The sequence below is a fragment of the Gobio gobio genome (assembly GCF_949357685.1).
Source record: "Gobio gobio genome assembly, chromosome: 17".
Taxonomy (NCBI): Eukaryota; Metazoa; Chordata; class Actinopteri; order Cypriniformes; family Gobionidae; genus Gobio; species Gobio gobio.
Genome location: NC_137110.1, coordinates 38231845 through 38245224, shown reverse-complemented (window position 1 = coordinate 38245224; position 13380 = coordinate 38231845). Strand labels below are relative to the sequence as shown.

At 40.1% G+C, this 13380-nt stretch overlaps 2 protein-coding genes across 14 annotated transcripts in view; one reads left to right on the top strand and one right to left on the bottom strand.

Annotated features, from left to right (window-relative positions):
* The window catches only part of marchf7 (membrane-associated ring finger (C3HC4) 7), a 35421-nt gene extending 25308 nt beyond the window's left edge, over positions 1 to 10113 (bottom strand). Inside the window, exons 1-2 of one of the 3 annotated variants that reach the window (XM_079840118.1) lie at positions 9820 to 10113; positions 4594 to 4696 (exon numbers count right to left, since the gene is read on the bottom strand). The gene's annotated coding sequence lies outside the window, so the exon portion shown is untranslated. Of the gene's footprint in view, positions 1 to 4593; positions 4697 to 9698 lie in introns of all 3 variants that reach the window. The other 2 variants (XM_079840119.1, XM_079840120.1) reach the window with 2 other exon arrangements.
* The window catches only part of baz2ba (bromodomain adjacent to zinc finger domain, 2Ba), a gene marked incomplete at its 3' end in the record, with an annotated part of 96123 nt that continues 91511 nt past the window's right edge, over positions 8769 to 13380 (top strand). For 9 of the 11 annotated variants that reach the window (XM_079840106.1, XM_079840112.1, XM_079840115.1 and 6 more), the window contains exon 1: positions 8769 to 9201. The remainder of the gene's footprint in view (positions 9202 to 13380) is intronic. The other 2 variants (XM_079840114.1, XM_079840108.1) reach the window with 1 other exon arrangement.

The following is a 13380-nucleotide window of genomic DNA, read 5'->3' as shown; positions in this document are numbered from 1 at the left end:
CTGTCAAATCGATTAATCGCGATTAATCGCATCTAAAATATATAAATACACACTCATTCATGTATATATTTATGAAATATTTGCATGCATATATATATATATATATATATATATATATATATATATATATATATATATATATATATATATATATATATATATATATATATATATATATATAATTTATATTATATATAAATATAAACATTTTTATATCAATACATCACATCAATATATTACTATATGTAATAATATATGCATGTGTGTATTTATAAATGCATAATTCACAGTACACACACATATAAACCTTTATTTATATATAAAAGGTATATTATATATACATTTATATATATATATATATATATATATATATATATATATATATATATATATATATATATATATATATATATATATATATATATATATATATATATATATATATATATATATATATTATTTTTTTTTTTTTTTTTTTTTTTTTTAAATATATACATGCATGTGTGTGTATTTATAAATGCATAATTCACAGTACACAAATATATTATATACACAGAAACTTTTATTTGGGATGCGATTAATCGCAATTAATCAATTTGACAGCACTAATATAAAAGTAAACACAACTTAAGGCCTTACTGACTGAAACCAGGCTGTACGTTGCCCGTATGTACACTCATTGAATAAAAAACAGCAAGACTTTCAATATTTGTGATTATTTTATTATTATTATTTATATACTTTATTCAGAATTGTGTCTACATGTGTACTTGTGTATTTTTGTTAGTTGTTAGTCATAGTGTTGTATAATATATATTTCAATGAATAATTAAAACAGTTATGTTGTAAAACTTAAGACTGCAGGTGGCACAGCCAGTAATGTGAAATAAACTCTGGTAAATAGGCCTACTGGTATTTTGTCAAGCGTCATTCAGTGTAAATAAAAGTAAAATATTAAAACAGTAAAATTAACAAAAGGGCATTTATAAAAGATGTATTGTGTTTTTTACAGCTTCACCTTCGTCTATTTGTTTCCCTGTCCAGTAGAGGGCGGTGTAATGCATCTGATACGGTAATGACGGCACTGTTTCACTTGTGTTTGGTTCGCTCACAGCCTCATAGCATTTATCCTGTCAATGTGGTAATTAAAAATATAGCGAAGTGTGATAATAAGACAACAACGAACCATGCAAACAAAAATGTTGCTTTAAAAGTTACAACGTCTTAAAATACACTAGTGATATTCATATATTTGATTAAACCGAGGCAAACAATTTATCATTTTGCACGCAAGCTTAGAAAAAAAATCAATTTCTTTGTCTAGGAAGACTGATAGCTGATACGAAATGTGTTTTCAATTGCATACATTTTTTTGATTGAACGGTTAAATTAATTAAACAGCAGGCTTTTGACTTTATTTCTTGAGAATATTAAATTAATTCTTTGTAATTGGGCCATTGATCATGGCCAGAGATAAGTTACTTAAGAACTACTTTATTTAATAACTGGTTTACTTTACAGAAGTCTGCCACTGTCTGCTTGGATCTGTTTTTAAAAAGTAGGATGAGAGGAAACATCTTTGAAAACAAATAGATAACGCCCTGATGTGAACATATGGAAGAGCATTTTATTAGGAGACAGATTTGAACCCTGACTAGCAGAGGAAGAGCTCTCTTTCACTCTTAATCCTTACATGGTGACAAAGGCCCTATAATGAAGAGGTCACCATCAGAACAAAGACAGAACACAAGCACCACCCCCACCAGTGTTTGCCTTGTCCGTCTGCTGTCATGTTCGGCCTCCCACCAGCGGATGACTGGATTAAGGAAGGGTTCTGAGGTTTATGTTTGCAAAAGAGGAAGGAAGTGCTGAGCATGAGTGCCCAGCACCGAAATCTCATATCTCATTGTAAGAACAAGGACGCGAGTTTGAGTTTTACGACTTTAAATCAGAGTCCAAAAGTTGACCGATTCAGAGAGCATCATGCTTCTGTATTAGGAAACACAGTCTCCAGTCACCAAATAAAACGTTCACAGCTGAGTTTTTTTTTTTTTTTTTTTTTACAGATAAGAAGAAAACAACAGTGCAGGGATCAAGGGTAGAAGTCAGCAGCTTCAGACATTGGTTGAAAGAATGTCTGGCCTCCTTCTCCACAGATGTGTAATCACAAAGGAATGCCTGCAGACCGCTCGGCTTTTCCACCGTCCACCGTTCGCTCGTTCTCTGGTCGCTTTCCCACGCCTTCCCCTGGTCTCCAGCCTCCTGCTTTTTTCTTGGCCGAGGTTCACAGCACATGAACGCACCTCAGAGGGTCATGCTTTCACAAAGGACACAATGCCACTTCAGTCAGCTAAGCAGCACACAGACCTCGAAATAGAATTGGTGGTGAGAATAAGTTTGTCTGCCCTCCCATTCATGTGATTGCCGTTACTCACATCTCACACGCACTTCCCCAACATCTGACAAGAGAGTGAGCATCTGTTTGGTGAATTTTCCATCTGAAATGTCAGTCTGTGAAATTAGCACGAGCTTTCAGCCACTTTTGTTTGCTCTACATGATTGCGATCGTGGTAATCAAGAAGTGTTGCAATCCAAAACGAGCAAAAACACATGGTGTAGTTTACTTTCGTTTTGAAGATCATGGACGCTAATCCACAAGAGCATAATGTGGTGTATTCGGACTAATTTTGTCTTGATTAATGTAATATTGCTGTGTAAACATTGCTCCTTTTCCTTCTCGCTCGCTCTCAAGCGCCTGGGAAAGTATAGAGAGCTCACGGGGAAAAACTACCTGTTAGTTGTTTATTATTTTCCAGTCCTCCAGGTGTACAGTGACTGCTGTGATTACCCAAGCTCCACCCAAAACCACCCTGCTGAGTGGAGATGGATGGCTCATGGGGGATAAAAACACACTCGAACACACACTCTCTCATGCTGCTGTGGTGTTGAGACATGGCTATTATCACAGTGTTGCTGATGGCCTAGTTTTGATCATTCAAAAAGGAGGTTCCTCCGAATGTCTGACCCCGCTCAGCGCCTAGAGCACAGGCAGCACTGAGCTGAAATGACTAATTAAAGCAGACGTTGTTTTTGCATAAATCAAGGTTTGATGCGGACTGACAGTTGGCGTGAAAATTTAAATAGATTTCCTGAGAAGGGAAAGGGAGAACAAATGCGAGCGTTCAGTTGGCATTATGCAATTTAACGTTAGCCATGACAGGAAAGGGGAGGTCCGCAGGAAGGCGTTTTGAAATGAGATAATTAAAAAGAAGTTGTAAGTGAATAAGACTAAGGAACGCTTATAGCTTTGTCTCTCTCCGTCTTCGTTTTGGATCTTCAGATGTCTGTCTTTGAGAGCGCACGACAAAAGCCAAGCTATCATTTTTCAGGTGGAGAACACCTTTGTGCGGTTAACCTCGCAAAGGCCGGGCTTTACCTGATCTATCGTCGCACTGCTCATTTGCACATTCTGAATTGATTCAATAACATCCCTGTTTTCAATGCCCTTGGCACCGATGCTAGTGGCCATAAATAGCTTCCATATGACATTCGTAACAGCGCATATATATATGCGCGATAAAGCGGCACGCTAGCATCGTTCCATTGTTCCAGTTGAGCAGAATGTAATTGAGAACAGCACGTCAAGGCCAGGGAGAATCATTTATGCACACTCCTTTAATTTCAGAATAATTCTTACAACTGTTGTTTAAGGCGTCATTTTTTAAAGGGAATTTATGTTAAATATTTCCATTAGCGCCTTGCACTGTAGGCAGTATGATGATTTAAATAGTCACCCAAAAGGGTTATTAAATAATATTATCTTTACAAATGGAAGCAGGCACAGCCGCTGAAAGCTAATCTCGGGAAATTGATCAGCCGCACAGGCTGGCCTCTGTTTTTCCTTCCTTCCATCCATGAAAATGTACCTCTGTCTTTCTTTCTCTTTTTTTTCCACAGGATGGATGTTGCAGGGTTGCTTGACAGATCCTATTTTACTGATCTTGGTGAACGCTCAATCTATTTTCCTCCCCCCCTTTATTAATCCTCCTAATGTTTTCTCTCCTCCTCCGGCGGCTGATGCACTCTTTGATATATCATTGCTGAAGGGAGCGAGGGAAAATGTCAATTACGACTGTTAAATGTGAACATTTAACTACTGTACGGATGTTAGAACCACTGCTGTAGTTTTATAAGAAGGCTGGTGTGTTGTAGAGAATGAAAAGCGGATTATTTGATCAGTTTATTGGTCAGGTTAAGATGAACTCTGCCACCACTTAAGGGAGCTACTCTCAAATGAAGTCTAAAAATGGTCTCCCCCCCCCACCAAACTATGATGTATTTTGTCTCTTAAATGGAGGAATTAAAAACTTCATTGTGCTGTTCTCTTGTGAGATCTGCAGTCTGACTCAGACCCGTTAGGAATGACTGCATCTCTATGAGAAGATACTCCATTTTAAAGCCATGACTAGATTCATTTCCCCCCCTCACATTAATGACCCCTTCCTGGAAACGAGCGTGTGTGCTAGAGAGAGAGATGGAGAGAGTAAGCGAGCGAGCAAGAGAACAAGGGCTGATGTCAGTGGTCTGTCACACCTCATGTGGTTATCCCCCGTGGGTCTGCCACTCCATCACTTCCTATCTGTTTACCTCATCGCCGCCATATTATCAAGTCTTTCCCCACATAGAGATGATGCACCTACAGTACACAGAAAGAAAAAATTAGGATAAGCATCTGTTCTCATGCCTTTGCAGAAACATTACATACATAGGTCAAAGGTCAGCTTATGTGCAGCCATTATGATAATGATCGCTATACACACTGAGGCGTCACGAGCAGGGCGCGAAATTAATATATTGCCATATGAGAAAATATTTCTGACTGACCTTGAAACGGGTTTTTTATTTATTATTTTGCTTGTTTTTTCGTATACAACGCAGGCTATCGTGTTGCAGCTGTCAACTGCACCTGTCACAAAAGCGATTTTCTTATATGTATTATTTTGGAGAATTAATGCAGGGAATATTCCACGTGTCGCCGCATATAAATGCCACATAAATGTTCCACCAAAGTAAAGGCACTCTCATTAAGAGAGCTATTTTGCTTAATAGACAGTTTGTATGTATTTGATTTGAAACACTTGCATCAGCAAGACCAGACTATCATTCAATCAGTCAAATAAAACATGTAATGGTGCAGTTTCTGATGAATTTACCAGCGAACTGTTGAGTAATTCTGTTTTATTTGGGTTTAATTTCACATTCCGGTAATGAATAATTCGTAACCTGCTGAGCTGCACTGCAAGATGAATAATGTTAATTTAAAGCCAAAATGATCGCTTTTATATCTTTTAAATATAACTAAACACTTCCCCAGTGTTAAAACGGCTATATATATGCTTAATCATTGAGTAGGTAGATAAGACAGCCTCTGCCCCAGTCAAATATAAAAATGGTTTTCAGTGCTGACTCACATACAGGTGTGTGTGTGTGTGTGTGTGTGTGTGTGTGTGTGTGTGTGTGTGTGTGTGTGTGTGTGTGTGTGTGTGTGTGTGTGTGTGTGTATATGTCACACCAGACAGCCTGTATTTTGACTCGACTATGAACCATAATCAAGCGACTCACTCTCTCATTTGCAGTCAGATATATTAAGAATTTATGGCTGTATAAATTATGTAAACATTTAAAGGTCATCTTTTATTTATTGATACAAACAGCAACACTGACAGAGGAACAAACAGCTTGAATACCTAACAGAAACATTTCTGGTTGTATTGGTGTTCGAATCGGTTCAACTCTAATTGTCAGTTGGACTCGGTTTCCGACGCAACAGCACTTGCTCCAAAGTCAGTCAGGAGAAAAACGCTCTTTACTCGTGTAAAACAGGCTAATAAGGCAAACCGAGGAAACTATTGTCTCTTTTGCACTGATTAGCTCTTTGCCTAGTGATTTTATGCAAGACTAAGTGAGAGGATCGCAATTCAATTATTCCAGCAAGCAAAACCTTAAGGCCAGCAAATTGCGTAAAGACACTATTTGAGTCTCTTGGAGAGAAATTTGTGTCATTGAAAATTAAACGCTTTTGTGGCGCTAGAAGGTTAGTGTTGTTAATGGTATTAGGGAATGCGGTGTTCTGAGATGATTAAAATCTGTGTTGGAGAGAGAAAGAAAAAGGGGTGAGAAAGAAAAGAGGAAAAAAAAAAATCAATAGCTGCAAGCACAGCTCCCACTCTAGATGGACATCTCCTCTGTCTTTATGCACCCTAATAGAAAAATAACAATTAAATCCAAATCGCCACATTAATTTGGTTTCCATCAGTCTCGAGGGAGATCATCTTCACCAGTTATTATTCGCTAGGTTATTATATCTTCTAATCAAGCCTCTTAAGAAAAAAAAAAAAAAAAAACAGCCCAATGGAGGAGACAGGCTGTGTTCCCTCCACTTACCCCCTCCCCCAGCAGGCTTGCATTGCACTCATTGTACTTGTGCTTATTATGTTTCAAATGACCGAGGTACGGCTGACATTCTGGCTGCATGCAGAGAGGCCCAGCCTCCGTTAATGACGCAGCTCATAGTCCTAAGAGCCTCAGCTCCTCACCCACCCACCCACGTCCCAACCCCCAACACACACACACACACACACACACACACACACACACAGGCTCTAATGAAGAACCACCAACACAATTACAAACCCGGTGTGTCTCTGCTGGAAGAGGGGAGGAGGTTATACATATAGTCACTCAAGAGGGAGGAATATTGCCATCATGTGTGCACACACACACATACACACAATTATGGCTTTCTTATTGTGGTCGGGGTGGTCTGATGATCACAGATAAACACACCGTACACACATGCACACATGCACACGACCGTCTCATCTTGTCCTCCCACTCTCCGGAGCACTGATCCCTGGAGGTCTGCCTGCCTCTCCGTGTCCCTCCATAAGCATCCCTTTTCACCCAGATTCATCTCTACAGGTGAGGAGGGGGGTCAGAGAGGATCAATGAACGCATGCATAAATTGGTAAGCGAATGCGTGTCCTCTATACGCTCTGATGCTTCCAAAAAGGCCACTGACTGGTCCTCCTTTGAACAGTTTCAAATATAGTTTCATTACACGCACATTAAAAAGACAGCACTTTGCGATAAAGTCACAAACGGGTTCCTCTTATAATCGGAATTAGCACACCAGTTGTAGTTACATGACTATAACACCAGTCATTTCTAACTACAGTGTAAGCTTAAATTATTAAAATGTGCCCGACTGTTTGCAACACTCACCAGAGTGTGGAGTTATGTGTATAAACATGTTTGTCATCTGCGTTTTTTTTCTCTATAGCTTAACATATCTATCCATCCCCCGGTTTCACAGACAAGGCTTAAGATAGTCCCAGACTAAAATGCATGTTTGAGCAACTTTCACGGATATATCTCACAAATATGTCAGTGCCATTGTTTTGTCTCAAGATGCACACCAGTAATGTTTTTTAGTTTTTTTTTTACTAGAGCACGATTATAAAAGCTACTTAAATATCCTAATTGAACTAAGGTCTGTGAAACCAGGCCTATGTGTCTGTACTGGAAGCTGCAATACCCAGGCAAATTCTGATTCTGATTATCACCTATTATTACTAGATACTTACTAAAAAGAGAAACCCCCCCAAAAATCTTTCTGTGATCAATTCTGTCTGACTAAAACCTCAACGCACGCAAGTCTCGCATAATCTGAAGCGTGAAGCTAAACTCCCGAAGAGTTGGCCCTCTTTTACTCCTCTCTTTCTCCCCTCCTCCTCTAGTCCCTCTCCCACTAAGGAGTGGCAGCGTATCCCTCCTTGCCCCCCTTGTTGTTGTTTTCTTGCTCAATGAAATAATCTCCCACCCCCTTCATCCCTCACCCCATGCCACCCCCCTGGCCCAGTCTAGGTCAGAGGGCCCCCCCTCAGCCTGTTGCTGATTGTGAGTGCAGCGGCAGGGAGAAAAAGCACACAATTAGGCACAGATGGCTGTCTGCCTCGTGGTGCCCATCTCGGCTCCCGCTGCAAAGGGCCATTCTGCCGCCTCTCGCCTTGCCCGCAAGTGTAATTCAAATGAGAGATCAATGAGCGTCATACTAAAAGTAACAGTTCCAATTATTCTGCCTTTTATTTTCTGTTCCTCCTGAGCGGCACGGGGGGCAGATCCTCTTTTTTTTTCTCTTTTCAACGCGAGACGACATCAGCTCATACGATGCCACTATCTTTTGGATTACGGAAATTCTGTTGTCAAATCGGAGCGTTATCACCTTGTCTCACTCCCCTGATGATTTGAGGGGAAATAGGGTCAGATTAGCTGGGTTAATCCATAATCCCTGAATTTAGCTATTGAGGTAACTGGAGACAAATGCAATCAAGTTTGATCATGCATCGCTGTCTTGCGGTTTATCTGACAGCTTTTTTGAATGACAAGTAACCAATCTTAGAATTAAATTTCCATTTCACTGGACACCATATTATCCGATTTCCACTGTTCATTTGAAAGCACAACCTCATTAACATGTGCTGTTTTGAACTTTTATACACTACATGCCCATTTTTGATCATTGATAATATAACTTGATTAAAAATTATATCCCACTCCCCAGGCAAATTCAAAACAATGCTCAGCACCATATTATGTAAATATGGTCAATTCATAATATCAATAATGAGTAAGAGAACAGATACCACCTCTGAAATAGTCTTCACAAAAAAAAAAAAAAAAAAGAAAGGGAAAAAAAAAAGAGCCTTAGAGCGTTCTCGGATCTGTCATTGACAGATGTTTCAGGAATAGTGCTGAAAATACAGCGCGCAATGTGCATATCTCGGACACTTAGCCTACATACTTTTGCCTATTCGCAGCGAATAAAAGTTTTATCGTTTAAGTATAGTCCGCTGACGTCACTTTGATTCCTTGAAGTGAGGCAGAATAAACCTTGAAAGGACTCTCCTTCAATCTGCTGTTCGTAACTAACACACACACACAAACACACTCACACACGCAGTCACTCACTCACTCACACACACCGAGACTCAATTACTGCCCAATTCCCTTCTTCATCATCTCCTGCTACACTGGCCTCTTCCAAAAGCAAATCGAAAAAGGAAAACAAAGAGCAACGTTACCTGAAGTGATACTTCGAACCCGATCGAGACGGAATTACGCGAAGTGTCAAAAGTAAGGGTAAGTTTTGAATTTATTGAGAGCTGGATCAGTTATTTCATTGGAGAATCAATGTTGTGTCGCTGGCTGGCTTGATTTCTTAGCGAGGGTAGCTAACTCGATAGTTTCTTTAGGTTGGCTACGCGCGACGCTCGAGTGTAAAAAGCGTAAAACTTGTCAAAAGCATTTCAACGGCGTTGTCGGGAAAAGCCAATCGAGAGAAATATTCCGATGCGACTGCGAATATCGCAAAACTTTACGAGTGGACACAATGTTGCGCGCGGGGGTTGTGACTTCATAATAGGAATCTGCCTTTGTGCCCTCTCGCGTGCGCTTTAACTGTTACGTTTTTTAAATGTAAACTGTTTGTAAACTCTCCCGAATGTATCCAAACATGTTTCAAAAGAGAAAGCGCTTCCCCGTCGTTCATTTGGGTACGTAAAAATGCAATATTTGATTTTAGAGGGCTTATTTGAAAAGGGCGATGCGGGAGAGTCACTTGGAGGAGCTGACGCTACCTTTGGTCTGTTTAATGTCCGTCTCTCAGATGATGGCAAAAGCTAACAGCTCTTCATTTAAACAACATGATAAAAGCATTTACTTTACAATTCCTTTTGATAGATATCGTTAAAAGCACACCGTTGTGTGTTTTCGACGAGAAAATCGCCTGCTTAGTCGGAGTGGGTCGCTGGCGTTGAGTTGGAGCTTCGCGTTGCTCTTATCTTTGTTGCTTCCTTAAAGAGCAGCAGCTGCCGCCTGGCCGAGTTGTTGAAATTTATCCCTTTGTGTATATTACAATATCCTCCATTTTTTCTGCCCTCTAAACAACAAGCCTCACGCCATCTTGGTTAATTTTAACTGGCGGATCCGTGTATTCTTAGGACTCGACCTGCACATGTCGTTACAGGCAGAAAGTTTAGAAATGTCTTATGTGGTAGCGGTGACGTCATGTGAAGTTTAAGTAAAATGTGATGTTTTGCCAAGAAGGCGTCGAATTTGTTATCTCGCTTGACATTGCTGTGAAACTCTGTTTTTAGGTTAGTTTTGTAGTTGGAACGACTCATGCTGAATAAAAACAAACATTTGATGCGATGTTGAGAATTATACGCGATGTTTAACGCTTCGGTGTTTACAGGTGGAATGAATGACATCAGCATGTAATGATGTCATTTAGTGAGGTGAACTGTTTATTGTCTTTTCTTTGTTTCAAATTGAGACATTTTACAATTCAACTCACAGTTTGGAAATTTCACAATGTCCATTAGGGATTACTTAAGAATATGTTGTAAGGCGGATGAACCAGTAAACTGAGGTTTCACATCCATTTCAAAGATTTCTTTCCCCCTCGAATGACCAGAATCGTTGTTTGCTTTCTTAAGTAGGAAATCAGACATATTTGAGTTCGTCACATGAATTTATTGCTCACAAGGTTAATAATTGTGCTCTCTCTTTACAATCATTTCCTCATTTAGAAAACTTCAGATGTTCTAGTGACTATCTTATGCTTGTGTACTTTCTTTTAGCCTATAGCCTACACACATATGGAGTTTTACTTTAAGGTTGACCTCCTAATGCGTAAGAAGTAATGATTTTACCACAATAAATAGTGGTTTGTGAATGAATGGTCCTCATCGCCTTCAAAAAGCAAGTGTTACATATTTAAAAGTTTATGTTATGCAAGTCATGAACTTTTTACAATTAGCGGTCAGCGATGCAAAACCCTCAGGCTCGCCATAGGCTGGTTAAATGACTGGACTGTGTCTGTTTTGTATCAGTAGGGCTCTGTCTCATCTAGCCCAATGCCCTAGTCATTATGCATGGAGCAGGCTGTTGTTTTTACAGAATGCCTCAGATGGAGAAGTCAGTGTTTCCACCTCCCATCTCTTTGTCTGAGTATGTGCTGCTGCTAAAGCCATGAGAGCAGGGGAGCAGATGTTTAGCCAAACATCCTGACGTGATGCTTTTCTCTTGTGGGAATGCCGCCTCTTCCTCCCTGTTCCCGATGCATCGCCTTGACAGCTGCTTGATTTCATGGAACCACTAAGAAGCCATTAGCGGTATCAGTGAATTGAAACGGAACAGTCTCACCCACTCTCTTCTTCCATTAGAAATGACTATTGTGGGATGCTTTTTTCCCTTCGTTGCGAGTGCGTGTGTGTTTGTGCCTATTCAGAGCACATAGAAGATCTCTTATATACTTGTGCTGTTTTTCTTGCAACGAATTAGGGAGAGCAAATCTGTCAGGGCCTGTTTGTGCTGTTGGGGTTTGAAGGGATCTCACACTGTGCTCTCTCAAGCACACCCAGACCCCTAGATTTCTGTAGCTGCGAAGAGGAAAAAAATGAACTTTGCTCAGGGTTAGAGTGTCAGCCACACGTTTCTACCCAGGATGTTTGTTGTTTTCCCGACAGGATATGGGCTAGGCCTGTGAGAAGATGTTCGTATCTAGGAATTAGTTTAATTTGGGATCTTTAGACGGATCTTGTTTAAGCTCTGTTTGCATGTCTTTGTTGTTCGCACAACAACAAATGATTGTAGTGTAATGAGCTAATTATGAGAAATGTGGGCTGTAGGAAATGGGTCTCGGGTGCAGAATCTGTCGAATTCAGTACAATCCCAAATGCACATGGGTTTGAGATTATAATCGCACTTCCTCCGAAACTGGGCACTGCTCAGTGCGGTTCATTTAAAGATGATTTGAATTTATTGGATATTCCACTCATGCTGATACATATGAATGACTGGAGAGCAGTTAACGCACAGCCCTGGCGCGTCTCAGTCTAAATGGCTCTATGGGGTTTCATTCTACATTTTATTGGATTAGATGATATTATAGTCAACTGCAGTGTATAACATTGTGCCTTTAACAACTTACTTTACACCCTTTAAGGTAATTATTGAAACCTTGGTTCTGTTTGTTAAAGGATTTTTTTTTATTTCTCTCTATATTTAGACCGTTGTTGAATACAGATTAATTATGTGAAACCGTTGCTATGATTTAAATGTATATTGGCACAAAAATCAGGGCAAGGTGGACCAGTGTTTAATCAAAATAAGAAGAAAGACGATCAAAAGCAGAAGTAAAAACAGTTCTTCCCCCAGCATCAAACTGGATACAGACAAATTATTCGCAGCATCTTCAGTGGAACCCATTGATTTAGTTTTTTTTAAACAAGCATCAATCATTGCAGTGTTAATGGTGAAATTGATTCGGATGAACTTTGGAAAGCTCAGTCTCGATTGTCAGTTGATTTAACCGTCCCATAAAAGTCCAAGGCAGCGAGAAGTTCTCACCTGATCATAACACCTGTCATTTAAAGAGCTCAAACTCAAGCACGGGCTTGATTATACAAGCGGTGGTGTGCCCATGTGTGTGGCCAGTAACTGCCAAATGAATCAGCCCCGAATACACTCGATGCCGGAAGGTCAGCAGTGAATTTGTTTTCAGAGCAGGTTGCGTCCTTGCACTCATAACGACTTGGCAAATCACCTTGTAAATACTGACAGATACTCTTCCCCTTGCTGCTTTGTGAGACAACAGTTGGCATGACGCTAAACGGTATCATGGATAAGTGCATCTCTATCTTGCCTTACTTGGCTAATGATTTATTTTGTCGTTAGCTAACAGCTTTGATTGTAGAATTTCCTCTCAACAGTTGGCTCTTACATAATAGCGGGTTATGTGGGTTGCAGTTTAGCGTGAACATTAGCGCTCGGGAGACAACTGTCTGTGTCAGCAGAAGCGCAAGTCGGTCGCAGCAGACTCGATAATTGTGTCGCAAACATGATCTTCTTTACCTTTAGCCTGCCGGTCCGTGGTAACGAGGCAGATGAGCCCGAATATTCGCATTTCTGCGGACAGTTAAATGAAATGGGCTTTTCTACCAGCAGCTGAAGCGGGTCACACCAAACTGACTCTGTTTTCAGATAAACACAGAGAGGACACAGGGGCCGAATTTCAGAGGCAGGCAATTAGCTGCTTTTTGGTTCAGCGTCCCTCGGGCCTCTGTTTATCATTCAATGTGAGAATATCCCTGATGAAACTCAAGGTTATTTTTGTTCGGCTGTCTGAGCGCTTGTTTTTCACAGACAAGGTGAAAGGGTTGATTTTTCCCTCAAGAAAGACTTGAGAAAGAGAAATCTCCTTTGCTGTAACTTCACAGTAAAGAATTAAGCTCCGGGAAGTGTACGTTCAGAATA